At 38.5% G+C, this 15,511-nt stretch overlaps 1 long non-coding RNA gene across 1 annotated transcript; it reads right to left on the bottom strand.

Annotated features, from left to right (window-relative positions):
- Positions 1-12,115: 12,115 nt before the first annotated feature.
- On the bottom strand, positions 12,116-15,204 carry LOC309843343. Its single transcript, XR_014300085.1, has 2 exons — positions 14,990-15,204; positions 12,116-14,436 (listed from the first exon to the last, which is right to left on the bottom strand). It is a non-coding gene; the product is annotated as an uncharacterized lncRNA (long non-coding RNA).
- Positions 15,205-15,511: the final 307 nt, after the last annotated feature.

Here is a 15,511-nt window from a genome sequence, read left to right as displayed (position 1 = left end):
AAATTTTACCAAGACCAAAGCATCAAAGCAGATGAGAGAGAGAGGCACAGGTGGATATTAAGAAAGAAACAGACACTAGAGGAAATTTGGGAGCTCTCATTCCCAGATTTTAAATAAAAGTGAGATCAACTCATTTGCAGATCAGTTTTCTTCACATTTATCTCTATTGATTTATCACTTTTGTGAAGAGTCTATCCTGAAATCTAATCACTTTACTTCCATAAAGCTAATCCTAGACTCAGCCCAGAGGTCATCTTTAGTTACTCTTGATCATACTGTCTTCTAATAAGCTAAGTAATTCCTCTCCATCTTTGGTGTTTATGCCATTCAAATATTTGTAGAACATTATCCCATCTCCCATTAGTTGTTACTGAGCTAGGCTTTAAGGATTAAACATATTTAGATCCTTTAAACCCCCTGATAAATGCCTCAAATCAATCCTTTCATTACTTTAACCATTTCTGATGTTCTTCTTGACTGTCTTTAGGGTCTTTGGACATTTCTACACTACTGATAAGTCTGTAGCTCAACTTGATATTCAAAAAAAAAAAAAAAAAAGCCTGACTAGAATCATATAATTACATATTTTACTTGGATCACCCACATCAAAATGCCCCAAGAGCAATTATTTAAAATCATATTGAATCATACAACCAAACTTAATGAATCAGAACCTCTAGGAGGCTGATGCAGAAATTCAAAATGTCAAGTTATGAAAAAAAATTCAGGTCATTCTTAGGCACACTAAAGCTTGAAGACTACCTACAAAAAGCCATTATCAAGAAATCCTCAACATAAAATTTATGTATCTTTTCTATCCATGTACCTAAACATAAAAATTTTAGAAATATGATCCACTGTTATTTGTAACTGTGTCACAAAAGAAGGCAGCAGAGAGGTCTCAGACATGTGCAAGGGGGAACAAGCAGTTTTAGGTATGTTACTTGTAGTCTTCTTCCCCACAATCCTACAAATCCCAGCTACCCTTCTGTTTATTTCAAGTTCATGGAATTGGATTGATTATACACTTGATTTTTATCAAGGGCACACTTTCATCACTCATCCATGCAGCTTTTGTTTATTTATTTGCTTGCTTGCTTACTTAAAATATAAAAAGCACCAGTGATCCCATTGCCTAACATAGAAATTGGAACATTCATAATAACTTATTCTCCTGTGTGATCTTTTGTCTCCTGTCCCTTTGTCCTAGCTCTCTTTACTCTAACAATTGTTAAGTGCTAATTCTGAGGCTGGCAGAGAATGTGCTGGGATATTTTATAAAGTTCTTCCTTCACAATGCAAAGAACCATTTTGAAAAAGAAAAAGAAAACAAAACCAAACAAAACATCTACACAAGTTATCCAACTTGGGTAGAACAGAGGTTTTAAAGGGAGAGGAGGCCAAAAAATAATTTAAAGTCAGATTATCAAGCATTTTGAATACTATACTAATGAACTTGAACTCCATTTTAATAGGCAGTGTGGAGCCACTGTGTATTTTTTGTTCTTCGGGAATATTCACCAGTCAGTGGTATGTAGGCATGGAAATTGGGAGAAACAATAAGCAGGAGCAAAGGCTAAGAATAAGCTGTTTAGTCAGCAAGTGTGCACTAAATGTCTACTGTGCACTAGGTACAGTGCTAGGCTCCAAAGATACAAATATAGTGTCTGCCCTCAAAGAACTCACAGTCACCTAGCAAGTCAGACAAATAACTTTAGTGTCATAGGTGAAATGAGAGAATCTATACAAAGGTGAAGTAAGACCTGAAGGATAAGAGACTCCATCCCATTAGGGAAATGAAGAATATCAGGGAAAGCATTCACAAAGAAGGTCATATTAGAGCTAAGTCTTAAAAGATGACTTTGGAAGAACTGTAAATAAAACAAAAAATCTGTGGCTCAGAACTAGGATTGGAAAAGGACTAGTGCCTTTAATCCAAAATCCACCTAATGTCCACTTCATTTCCAGAACTTGACTGTCATAGATGTGAGCCAAATGAAGCCAGAATCCAGGTGATTCAGTCTCAACAGTACACACACAGCAAAACACTGCTCAACAACAGAGTGATTTTGAAATCACTCACCCTCTTTAGATTACATTTGAAGAATTATAATTCATAGTTATGTTTCTTAAAACTTTAGCTACTTCTCCAATTTATTTCTTTTTCATACCCTGGGACACTTCTCATGCCACTCTCCTCAAGACTCTCTAAAAATATCTCCTCTTTCTCATCTAGTCTCCAATGCTCTGGTTGTTCTACCTTCCCCACCTTTCTCATTTTGCATGATAAATCCCCAGAAATCTGGCCTGCAAAGACCAGAACATGCCTCAGGAGGCAAGAAAGGCAAAGAAACTACAGGCAAAGCCAAAATCCTTTCTTTGTACAGGAAGAGATGGGAAAGGCTCAGAATAGTATTCTGTTATCTCTGTCTTCAAATAATCATAACATCCAAACACCTGTCTTTTATAACAGCGAATTTATCAAAAATATGTATTACCTGGTCTTCTAGCCAACCTACCACCTGAGAAGTTGGAAAACTAAAAAATAGAAGGGTGAAAAGGCAGATTTGGGGAGGCATTGAATCCAAGCAAGGAAGTTTGAATTTTATATTATCAATGGAAAGTCAGTCATCAGAGTGTTCTGAGAAGAGAACATCTTAAGAAAATAATACATCCAGTGGCTGGAAGAGAGAAAGGTGTGAGGCCACTAACAGTCCATTATTATCTTCCTCAGCGTAAAGTATAACTCCACATATTTACGGGTGAAATTATTGTTTCTTTTCCTAAGAACCTGCTTTTATCACTCGCTACAAGGAAGGGCTGGACTCTTACTGTTTCCTTTGTTTTCTTAGCCTCCAAAGCCACTTTCTGTTCAACACTCATTTTACCTCCTCCCCGCACCTGGAATATTCTCTTTCTCCTCACCAAGTCAACCAACCAGGCTCTCTTTCATCAAAAGCAACCTCAAAACCCATTCTCTCTACATTCTAAGTGAGCAACTGGTACAGACAGATGCTGATTTTTTTCCCCTGCACTTAATGTTTCCATGGATCTTAAGAGGCCAAATCTTCCTTTTGATGAAATCTCCATTGACTCAAATGCAAATTATCCTTACCCTGTTGTTGCCATGTTTTAGAACTATTACCTTGTAGTTGGTGGTTGAAAAAAATCTCTTTCCCTTTTCTTTTTAAAAATTTCATACCCAGGGGCGCCTGGGTGGCTCAGTGGGTTAGGCCGCTGCCTTCGGCTCAGGTCATGATCTCAGGGTCCTGGGATCAAGTCCCACATCAGGCTCTCTGCTCAGCAGGGATCCTGCTTCCCCTTCTCTCTCTCTCTGCCTGCCTCTCTGCCTACTTGTGATCTCTCTCTGTCAAATAAATAAATAAAATCTTTTTAAAAAAGTGTTTATTAAAAAAAAAATTCTTACCCAAATATATGAGACTGTCCTTTGTCAGAATACAAAAAAGAATCATTAAATTTTTTTAAGTTTTAAGTAAAAATGGTAATAAAAAATCTTGAATAAATTAGAATTTAATCATTGACTCCAATATCTCCCTTCTGAGTGGGCTAGAAATGCTCACTTCATTTCTGCACAGGCTCTAGAGATAGACCTTGGTTCTATACATGTTCTATAAGTGCACCTCATTTCTGAATGTGCTGTAGAGGTACACGTCACTACTACCTTTTGTTGTAAGCAGAATATAGTTGAACATTTTTTAATCTATTCTGATAGTCTGTCTTTTAATTAGTAAATTTAATCCATTTACATTAAAGTGATTGTTGATAAGAAAGGGCTACTTCTGCCATTCTGCCATTTGTTTTCTTTATGTGTTATATCCTTTAGTTCCTTGGACACTGCCTTCTTTTCTGGTTGATTCATTTTTTTCCCTTACTGTACCTTCTAGATTCCCTACTCATTTCCTCTCCTGTATATCCTGTGTATTTTTAAGTTTTTTTTTTTTTTAGTGATTATCATGTGGATTAGAATTAACATGCTAAATCTATAACAATCTGGTTTAGATGCATACCAACTAAACTTTAATAGCATGTAAAAACTCAGCTCCTATATTTCTCTCTCACCTTATGCTTTTATTGTCACAAATTCCATATTTATATACTGTGTGCCCGTTAACATAGATTCATAATGAATATCTTATGCAGTTGTCTTTTAAATTATACAGGAAAATTGAAAGTTACAAAAGAAAAATATAATAATACTGGCTTTTATATTTACCTACATGAGTTACTATTACCAAAGTTTTTCATTTCTTTGCATGGCTTCACTCACTGTCTAGTTTCCTTTCATTTTAGCCTGAAAGAGACTGCTTAGCATTCCTTACATAATATGCCCACTAGCAATGAGCTCTTTCAGCTTTTGTTTATTGGGAAATATCTTAATTTCCTTTCCATTTTTGAGGAGCAATTTTTCCAGATATAGAATTCTCGGTTGACTTTTTGTTGTTGTTGCTGCTGTTATCAGCACTTTAAACATGTCACTCACAGCCTTCTGCCCTTCATGCTTTTCTGATGTAATATCAACTGTTAACTTTATTAAAGATAATTTGTCTGTGATAATTAGCTTTTATCTTGCTGCTCTCAAGATTCTCCATGTTTGGCTTTTGATAGTTTGGTAATAAGATGTCTTCCTGTGGATTTCTTAGGAGTTTATCCTACTTGAGGTTTGTTGAAACTGTTGGACATGTAGATTTATGTCTTTCATCTAATTTGGGAAGTTTTCAGCCATTATTTCTACAATATTATTTCTCTCTCTCCTCACCCTCTGCAATTCCCATGTTTATGTTGGTATAGCTGATAGAGTCCCACAGATCCTTTAGGTTGTGTTCAATTTTCTCCATTCTTTTTTCTCTTTCAGCCCTAAGACTCAATTTCAATTGTCTTATCCTAAGTTTGTTGCTTCTTTCTTTTGCTGCTCATAACTACTGCTGAATCTCTCTAGCAAATTTTTCTTTTTCAGCTATTGTATTTTTCAGCTTCAGAATTTCTACTTGGTTTCTTTTTATAATGTCTATGTTTCCATCAATATTCTTTATTTTTTCATTGTTTTTGCTAGTTTCCTTTAGTTATTTATTCATAATTTCATTTAGATGTGTAGATTTTGTCTAGTAAGTCTAATGTCTGAACTGGCTCACAGTTGTTGTTTTTTGTTGTTGTTTGTTTTGTTTTGGTCAATTTATTTTTTTCCTGTGAATAGTCACACTTTCTTGTGTCTTTGTATGCCTTGTAATTTTTGTTGAAAATTTTGCTGACATCTTAACATTACAGTGTGGTAGCTCTGGAAATCAGATTCTCTCCCCCTTCAGGGTTTGCTGTTATTGATTATTGAGGGTTTCAGTTTTCCATTTGTTGTGACTTTTTCCAAACTTTGTGTGTGTGTGTGTGTGTGTGTGTGTGTGTGTAGACTGTATTCTTTGTTACGTGTGATCCCTAAAGTCTGTTTCATTCTCAGCAGTGATCTGACAGAGATTTCCTTAAATATGAAATTTAGCAATCTCCTTCTTTAAATTCTCCCCCAGTTGTTGTAAGTTTTTTTTTTTTTTAATTGGACTCTGAAGTTCTGAAAAACATGATTCTATCCATTTTTACCAGTTTGATGGCTGCTTCAGTGGAGGGACCAATTCTTAGAGCTTCCTACTTGACCAATTCTGTTACATCATTCATGCATCTCACTTCTGAATGTGTTCTAGATGCAGACCTCACTTTTGTCAATACTCTAGATGCACAACTTACTTCTGAATGTGCTCTATATGTCCACTTCACTTATTTCTCTACAGTACTAGATGCATACACCACTTCTGAATGTGCATCCAGATATATGCTTCCATGTGCCCAATTAGATTTGAGCTTACCTTCAATTAGAAGACAAGGGACTGCAAGACAAATGACTTTTCTTAGCTTATTTATCATTTATTCTGTGGCAAATAGAAATTTCTTTCATATTTACATGTTTCTTACTTTCTTTTTCTCAGAATGGGTCTTAATAATTGCTCTTTCTACCAATTTTGCTTTAGACCTATAGACTAGAATTTGTAATAAGATATGCCAAAAAGCAGTGTTGACAAAAACAAAAACAAACAAACAAAAAAACTGTGATTCCTTTTTGTTTCAGTTTTCCAGTAGTCCCCTATGAGGAATAATGAGTTAATGCTTGCAAGCCCCTCTGAAGTATTAGGATATTACATATTACTGAGAAGAGGCAAGAGCCGTATGTTAAAAATTAATTGGAGGAAACTACTTGCAGATTGTAATAATGAAACATCCCAAGTTCCAAGGGCACTGGGGACTTCAAGTAAACAAGCCCTCATTAATTTGGCTAATTAGTCACTTGCTGTATTTGCTAGTTTAAAAGCGGCACCCTTTTAAGCAGAAAATTGAGCTGTAAAGTGCTAAGAGCCATATGTGTGGTAAAGATGGCATCAGTATCCTACACCTAGGATTTCAAACCATACCTCCCACATTCAAAAATGCACTTAGGATATTTGGACATTTCAGATTTATCCATATAATCTGAATGGACAGAGGGAGAATGAGAAAACAGGCCCTGCCTTTCTCAGTTTCTCTGGGAGAAACTGATGGGAATCACTGTTACTTTTTTTTTTTTCCCCAAAAAGGAAGCCAAAAGGCTTTTTCAGACTAGGCTTCACGTACATGGGCAGTGCCTTGTTATTGGCCAAAAAGGAGGCAAGAGAAAGGGAAGAGGCAAGTTTGATTCCTCTATCTGGGCAAATATACAATCCCATGTACTCCAGCTCCTAGGAACCTTGTCTCATAATGAAAGAGAAAATCAGATAACTCATGTAAACTGTGGCAAAAGCCTGGTGAACTCTTCTGCTACAGAGTGTCTCAGTCCATTGAACTGAATGCTTGTGTCTACCAGATGTAGTGTCTTACATTCCTCAGCTGGGCTAAAAGCTACTGGAAAAGTCTCACCTTCCATTTCCTTTTTATGTCAACTTACAATAGCACCATCACTACCATGGCTTCCTGAGTAGAAGCTGGATATTCCTTGGCTCCAACAGCATTAGATTTATAAGCTAGCTCCCAGGTGGAGTCAGACTTAATATGACTAAACCATGCATTATCTGTTCAATTTTAATAGTTTCAATCACTGCAAAAATTTATTGATCTTGTTCTCAAACCTTAGTGACCTATACTTTCAAATTCAATTAAAAAATTTACTGAACACATACTATGTTCAAAAGCACTAACTTGTAGAGAGTACAAAATGACTAGATTTTTCCTATCTTAAAATTTGCCTCTGCAAGCAATTACCACTAGCAGCTAAAGAGCATGCTACTCTTTGTAGAATACAACGGCTGACTTCCTGTTGTTTAGAAAACTGAAATAGCTTCCAAATTCAACTCACTTAGAAATCCATGATTCCAAATGCATTAATTTCAATGAGTTCTCACGCAGCACTTGCACTTCCCACCACTGTGTTTGTCCCAGAACAGCTCTCTCTGCCTGCTTTCTAAACACAGTTCAAGTGGACCAGAGCTGCAGAGAAACCATGGGAATAAACAGGGTTTATGTAGTTGGTGCAAAGAGTAAATGTAAATATCTTTTTAGCAAGCAAAAAGCTAGAATGTATTTTTGAGTGTTGCTAATGAGTGGAAGAAGCAAGCTGCTTTTATCATGCAGTGGTGCAAATTAGATATTTATGGGTTTCCTGTGGTGTTCAAGGTGTTGCTCCTTTCCAGTATTTTAGGAAGGAAAGCTTTGTGTTCTAAGAATAGCTTCATTGATAATTCTCCCTTGGGCACAAAGATACACTAATCTGGAGTGGAAAGTGTATCCTCAGGCCTTTGGGTTGTTGTTTTGTTTTTTCACTCACTTCAAGTGCACATAATTCAATGCTTTTAGTATATTCACAGATAAGGGCAGCCATCTCCACTTTGAGTTTTATAAGATTTTCATCACCGCAAAAAGAAATCCTGTACTCTTCAGCTATTGCTCCTCTATCTTCCCATTCTCCCATCCTCTAGGCAACAACTAATCTACTTTCTGTTTCTACAGACTTCCTGTTCTAGAACTTTAATATGAATGGAGTCATATACTAGTGGTCTCTCATGACTGTTGTCTTTCACTTAGCACAATTTCAAGGTTCATCCATGTTGTAGCATGTTAGTGCCTCCTTCTCTTTTACGGCAAAATTAAATTCCATTGTATGACTATACCACGTTTTGTTTATCCAGTTGTCAGTTGGACAAGCTGGACATTTGTATGCAAGTTTTTATGGGGACATACGCTTTCATTTCTTTTGGCTATATACCTAGGAATAAAATTGTTAGGCTCTATTGTAACTCTATGTTTCAGCATTTGAAGAACTGCCAGACTGTTTTCCAAAGTGGCTGTACCACTTAATGTTCCCATTTACATTCCCAGAAGTTTATATGGATACTGATTTATCTACATTCTTGTCAACACTTGTTATTACTGACTTTTGTATTCTAGCCATCCTAGTGGACATGAAAGGCTATTTCATGATTGATTTGTATTACTCTGATGATTAATAATGCCAACCATCTTTTCACTTGCTTATTGGCCATTTGTATAATTTCCTTGGAGAAATGCCTATTCATATCCTTTGCTTATTTTTTAATTGGGTTGTCTTTTTATCATTGAGTTGTAAGTGTTCTTTATATATTCTGGATATAAGTCCCTTATCAGATATATGATTTGCCAGTATTTTTTCCCATTAGACTATCTTTTCACTTTCTTGATGGTGTCCTTTGGAGCACAAACATTTTTAATGTTGGTGACGCTTTAAAGAAACTTTGTAGCATGGTATTTTCACCAATCCAGCAGCATGGATCAACTTTTGACATTGCTGAACTCCCTCAACCCCCTCTTTGACATTACCACCTCTGAACTCCTCCCATTCATCCCCACATGCCTTCTCTCTTCTTGCCCATACAGCCTCAAGCTACAATGTCTTTTCTTCCATCTTATAGATACATCATTCTTTTTCTTAGATTTGAATCTTGGTAATTCAAGTATCAGTTCAAATTTACTTCCTCAAAGAGGCTTCCCTGACACCCATCTAAATCACATCTAGTCACTGTCACATTCCTTGTTTGATTTTCTCCATAACACATCTTGGTTCTTTATTTACTTGTATAAATAGTAAATTATTCCACCAGAATAAATGCTTTATTAGTGTACCCATTAGTTATCTATTTTTTTAAGATTTTATTTATTTATTTGACAGAGATCACAAGTAGGCAGAGAGGCAGACAGAGAGAGTGAGAGGGAAGCAGGCTCCCTGCTGAGCAGAGAGCCCGATGCAGGACTCGATCCCAGGACCCTGAGATCACAACCCGAGCTGAAGGCAGCGGCCTAACCCACTGAGCCACCCAGGTGCTCCTAGTTATCTATTTTGTTCACTGCTGTATCTGAAGTTCCTAGAACAGTACCTGCCATATAGTAGGTGCTCAATAAATATCTACTGAATGAATGAATGAATTTTTCTACTCCAGACATTATACTAGGGACTAGGGACAAAAGAGTAAATAATACAGATCCCTGGATGGGGTGGTATACAATGAAAAATATGCCTTGTGTCCAGTATTCTTACAGGAGATGTTTGTTTGTAGGAGATTCATTTGGCAGGATTTCTTTTTTCTATTAAGGTTTTTTTTTTTTAAGTTTTTTTGTTTTGTTTTGTTTTGTTTTGTTTTTACTTATTTGAGAGTGAGAGAAAGAGAGCACACAAGCAGCAGGGAGAGGCAGGGGAGAGGGAGAAGCAGGCTTCTCACTGAGCAAAAAGCCCGATGTGGGACTCGATCCTCGGTCCTCGGATCATAACTGGAGCTGAAGGCAGACGCTTAACCAACTGAGCCACCCAGTCACCCAATTTTTTTATTTTAATTCCAGTACAGTTAACATACAGTGTTATATTAGCTCCAGGTATATAATATATTGATTCAATAATTCTATATATTACTCAGAGTACTTATCACGATAGCGTAGTTAATTTTTTAACCCTTTATTTTTAAGTAAACTGTCCCAAAGATATGTAATACTCAGGATTCCTTCAATCAACTTTATTCTGCTCACAAATACACTTTTCATTGAATTTCACTCTTGTTAACTCACTTTACATGGTTTTTTCACATTTTCACTACTAACAAAGAGAAGCAAATAGACCTGATTGTACTCTTTTCCTCCCCACCTTACTAATATATAATAACCATAATCATAACCAAAACAATGTTTTTTAGAAAAAGTTTGCTGCCCTATCCTAAGGAGGGAGGAAAAAGCTATCCCCCTCTTATGATCTAGTTGAAAGACCCACACTGGCCACTGGGAGGCTGGGTTTCAGTCCCAGCTTACCTAGAATTAGCTGTGTAACCTTAAGTGTTGTGTACTCTTTTTAGGCTCCAATTTCTTCCCCAGTAATTTTTAATTGATAAAATCTTTGCTACTTAATTTATGGAATTTGTGTGAGGATGAAATAGGGTAGATGTCAAAATACTTCCAGCTTCTCTGGGGCAGGAATGTGCTGTAATCAACTCAGTATCTCCAGGGACAATGAGATTTAATCAGGTGCAAAAACACTTCCTAAAAGAATCCATACTCTAAACGCACCTCTACACCCTTGCCTAACTGACTTCTTCTGCTTCAAATGACATTTGCCTTCCCTTTTCCCCCTAACTCCCTTCCATGTGTCAATGTCTGTGTAAACATCCTTTCACTCTAAGGAATGCTGGTTTTGGATATTCTAAGCTTTAGAATCTTCAAAGTAACAGTCATATAGGGATTAATAGCTTCAAGATTAAATAGGAATGACTGAAGATACACTCTGTAACAAACTAGATAGGGCATTCAGTACATTTCCAAGTTTCCAAGTCCTAAGAAACCGGTGATAATTCTTAATCAGCATGGCCAAGAAATGCCCACGATGAGCTGGTCTAGAGCATTCTTTTTGCAGTCGTTGTGGTCTGCCCATACTGCTCACCTTCTTTGCCATCAGCATTAATATATTCACTTCTTGCTTCAGAGATTGTTTCAGAAGCTGTTAGGTTTCGCTTATACATATTTTCAAACCAAGTACAGTTGTGCAGATTGTGCACTGCAAAGAAGCACCCCGCTTGGTAGGAGTGGGGGAGTGGTAGGAGTAAAAGCTGTAATCCAGCCTGTCCTGTGCTAACCATACCAGGAAGAAGTGTCTTTTGTAATCTGTCCACCTAGAGGCAGCGGCATTTAGCAATTTATAGTATATAAGCTTGTAGCAGCTCTCTTTCAAAATACCAAGTACAGAACTCAGTCTTCATCAAGTAATTTCTACAGAAGAATGCATTCCTCCAAAACTCTGAGGAAAAGGGCCAGATCTAGGACGCTGGCTTTGCGTCTCCCTAATCTCAGTGTTTCTGGTCTAGGACCCATGGTCTCTCTCTTCTTGATCAGTGTTCACCATCCTTAAAGAGGAGGCATTTTTTAAACCTTTTGGTGAACCGTTTATTTCTTGATTGGGGTCTGAACTGAGAACTACTCTCTCTCTGGGATAACACTTCCTGTGTTTCATAAGTCACTCATCCCAGTGGTAGTGGTGGGGGTTGGTGACCATTAAATTATGGAATGTTCAATATCTTGGGGGCTACACATGCATTAGAGCTAAAATGCAGCATCTGATGAAGAGGGCCCTTGATCTATAAATTCTACCCCTATTTTCTTTGCTCTGAAACATTTACAAGACACCTCACAATATTGGGGTGAGGAATAAAGTAAGTGTATAATATTTGACTGAATCCCAAAGAGAAATGTAACCACTTGCAATATTTTTCCAACATTTCTCTAAGACCTTAAAGAAATTTTAAGTTTCAAAGTGCTCTGCACAATTGAAACACATAGGAAGTCCTATAAGGAAATTTTCACAGAAGCCCAAAACTCCATCATCATTAAAATTAAATATGTTGTCATTAAAAGAAGTGGGCTTCTTTTAAATGCACTGAAATGTAAAAATATTACTTCAAACTTAAGTCCAACACACCAAAGGAGGAGAAGATAGCTGTTGAAAGAATTAATAATGAGAAATGACAGAACTGTTTTATATCTATTGCTCTTTGTGTTTCCCCCTTCTCCTTAAAAGCAAAGATACTATAACAAAAAAATTTAATAAGTAAAAAATACATTTTAAATGAAAAACCATGATTAACTTATTAAGAACCATTAAGTATATAATTACAAGGATTCTATTACATTAAGATACCAATTTCTTTAAAGCCAGAAATAATACCTACTGAAACTTTAATTATTTAAATGAGAAGAGAAAGAGGCATGTTATCTTCTCTGACAAAGATTAAAATCAATTTAATTGCTTCTCTGCTGCCTTGACATGATTCTCGCTGTGAGTCAAGCAACCAAAAAGGGAAATTAATACCGCAGCTGTTAATCAAGTGATATCCGTGCACTCTGTTTGATTACATCAGGGAGAAAACCGTTGCTACTCGGCTGACTCGGGCGTCCACACCACTCGGTGTTGTTGGTGGGAGTTGGGTGAGCTCTGAGAGGGGCTGAGTCTGGACTTAATTTTGAGAGCCTGTGAGAGCCCCGGCAGAGGCTCGGCCTCAGGAAATTGCAGGTTGCTGTGTTGGAGCCTGAGTAAAGGCAGTTCTATCAAGAAAGAGGTCTGTTCCAAATTAAATTCACCCTTTGGCTCCTGATTCTACTGTCCAGTGTGAAGTACAAAGAAATGCAAGGGCATTGCTGGGCTGGAGAAGGAGAAAGAATATGAGAACCCGGCCAAGATGGATGCTTTTTTGCCTGTAGAGCATAACAATATATTTTTCAAGGTAGACAGCAGCAGCTTCCAGAGGTCAAATACCAACTCTCTCACCCGAATTAGAACACGCATTTGAAAGCCGGGGACAGTGGCAAGTGCTGTGCACCTCGAGGCCCTAGATGTGCTGGTTTAAAAGCGGGGCTTTTGTTCAACACCAGCGCTGGGTGAACATCCGGCAGCATCCACACTTGGCAAGCTAATGTATCTGATTGTAAGAAAATGGTATTGTGAAATATTTATGAGGCTGGAAATACAAACCAGTACCCTGCCTCATCGTGTCTTATCAGCCCTGGTTAACTTTACAGATGATGAGAGCCACTGGGATAACTGAGGTTGTCAAAACGAATGGATCTCAGGCACTTTGCACCCATGGAGCTCAGCTGCGTCGAGTCCTTTTATTCTCAGGAACTTTTTAACCCTCCTCTTCCTGTTTGCCTTCACTTGTCAGAGACGGAGGCAGATAATAAGCCTCGAGGAAATACATTCCCTAGGAGAAGATTCTTTGGGGAACCTTAGCTTTTTCCCGGCTGGCAGAAAAACCTTCCCAGTTAGGGTGTGAGAAATTCAGTTCAGAGAAGAGTTTTGTGTTTGGGTTTTTGAACTTCCCTGCCAGTAACAGGAAAGGATCATGAGGAGGGAGGGGTCCCGGTTGGAGGAGAAGACTGTGTTTAGCGGGCTATGCAGAAAGGCAAAACAATACCGCAAAACCAAAGACAAAGACTGCTCCTCCCTGACCAAAGGGTACTCCATACTCTTTACATTTCGGAGAACTCATCACTGGCTCAGCTCAGCCCAAGGGATGAGTGAACATGGCCATCAGCCCTTATTTTATCTGAGCCCAGTTCACCTGGCCCCAGGATCTTGCAGATGACTCTGTCTGGCTCTTTTTCATCAAATACAACTCATCCTACTATATTGGATCACCTTGCTGTTCGCCTGGCACTGTCCCTCCCCATTTCAATCTGACCAAATTGAAACAGATGCCCAGAGGCCACGGAGATCAAGACTGGTATAACAAAATTTGGAGCCAGTTTCCAGGCTTAAATCAATATTTAACGGTAAGCCTGCTTTTATTTATTTATTTTTTGGCAGGCTTTTACTAGCAAATATCACTTTAAACTGAAAGCCAGAAGCCTTAATTATAAAGGATGCCGTTCAGGCTATATTTTGAAAAAACAATAACTCATTTGACAAGCCAACCTGGTAGTTTAAGGGATTTCACTCCCCCAGAATCAGGCAAGGAGAGGAGTGTTATTGCTTTCTGTACCCTTCAAGGATGTATTTAATTACCTCATCTTCAAGCACGCAAAGACAATTCAAATACAGGAGAGGGAGACGGGGGGAGTGAGAGCCAGTTGCCAGCTCAGTCAGACCCAGCAGAAGCCCAGGGCCCACCGGTGACATCACAGGCATACCACTCGGAGCCGAGCCGGAGCAGGAGCGGGATCCGCGGGAAAGAGCGCAGTGGAAAGCATTCGCCAAGGCAGGAAACATCACCCACAGGACTTACACACCCGGACCTCTGTCTAGAATGGAAGACCGCACACGCACCATTCCACGGTGACTTCTGCTTTACCTCTCTGCTCCCCAACATGTGTGGCAAACCTTCTCTTGATGAATCCACATCACGACAGCTGGGAAAGAAGTGACATTAGGTCAGAAACATAAGCCCCATTGGGCTTGCTGGGCTCAGCTAGCCTGGACTAGAGGTTCTGCTGCTTTAATATAACTTTCAGGATGAGTTGCAGATATCAAAACTCTGTTTTTATCTCACCTACTTTGAACAGTGATAGCAAAACAGAAACAGATGAACTACGTAAGTTATTATTAAAGATTAAAAAAAAAACAGTGCACACACGGGTATACAAATGAATCCACACCCAACTTAGCAAGCATAATATAGCTCACCAAGAAACAGAAGGGACTCAAAGCGATCATGTAAGGAGGAAAAAAACCAGTCCCCACATGGGCACCAAGCCTGTTTCTCCCGTGTCTGTCAGAACAGAGTCAGGAATGGTCGTCTTTCTCTGTGTTGTTATGTTGTTTCACAAATGCAGACCAACCTCCAGCTACTGTTCTCTTTCCTCTAAAAAGTAAAAATTCGAGGAAGCTTCTCCTTGAATTGCCACCCCCCAAGCCTCACACCCCCATCTCCCCACCTGGGCCTTCCAGAGACTTGACACTTGCCTTTTGCTTCTCCTCCAGCTCTGGGCAAAATGACTTCCACAGGATCTCTTCCAGACACTCCTATAGGTTCTCACACCCACCTCTGTGAGCAAACCGAGGAGGGGGGACCCCCATCTACATTGACAGGAACACAGTTGTAGGGCTTTAATTTCATTTCATCGACTTCCCTTTGCAGCTCGTCTGTCTCTCCCATGTCTGCCGCCCGCAGCAGGAGATTAAAAGAACAGAGGAGGTAGAAGCTCTTGTGAGAACCACGGGAATTTTGGCAGAACCTTTATAGGAACCATATGGCAGCAACTTTGCAATACAGGAAACGCTTCTAAAGGAGAAGATATTATTATTCCCAACGAATTTTTCTCACCCGCACAAGGGAACTGAGCACTCCTGCCACAGGATGGAAGTAGTATTTGCTGGGAAGACTGTATGGATACAGGTTATATCTAACCTTAATGTGGCTAGTCCTAACGGGTCATCAGTATAACCCATAATATATTTTACTAATTCAAAAAAAGAAAATACATG

The sequence above is a fragment of the Mustela nivalis genome, assembly GCF_964662115.1.
Source record: "Mustela nivalis genome assembly, chromosome: 10".
NCBI classification, from domain to species: domain Eukaryota; kingdom Metazoa; phylum Chordata; class Mammalia; order Carnivora; family Mustelidae; genus Mustela; species Mustela nivalis.
Note: the sequence above shows the minus strand (reverse complement) of the source record. Positions and strands in the feature narration are given on the sequence as shown.